The sequence below is a fragment of the Perna viridis genome, chromosome 12, assembly GCF_037379345.1.
Source record: "Perna viridis isolate PV_CMFRI_1.1 ecotype Kerala chromosome 12, ASM3737934v1, whole genome shotgun sequence".
Lineage (NCBI taxonomy): Eukaryota > Metazoa > Mollusca > Bivalvia > Mytilida > Mytilidae > Perna > Perna viridis.
Genome location: NC_142456.1, coordinates 37,211,774 through 37,212,099, shown reverse-complemented (window position 1 = coordinate 37,212,099; position 326 = coordinate 37,211,774).

Sequence of the window (326 nt, the reverse complement as noted above, 5' to 3'; positions counted from 1 at the left end):
TTAAAATTGAACCGCTATAAACTATCGGAAGCAGTGGTCGGCATATCTTACATGCTTTTCTTTTGCAAATATATTTTTACAGCACAACTACATTTTTTATACATGAAATCAATTGTGCAGATCATACTATTTGGTGTAACAATATAGAATGTGTAAATGTAGGAATGTCTAATTAAGACTGACCACCAAAATCAAACAACGGAGAACAGATATTACAACATAAAACAACTAATCCGTAGGCAGAAAACAAATAGCATGTGTCGTACTATATCCGTGAGTAATCTAAGATGTTTTCGAAGGGTGAGCAGCCCTTGCAAAAAAAGCAA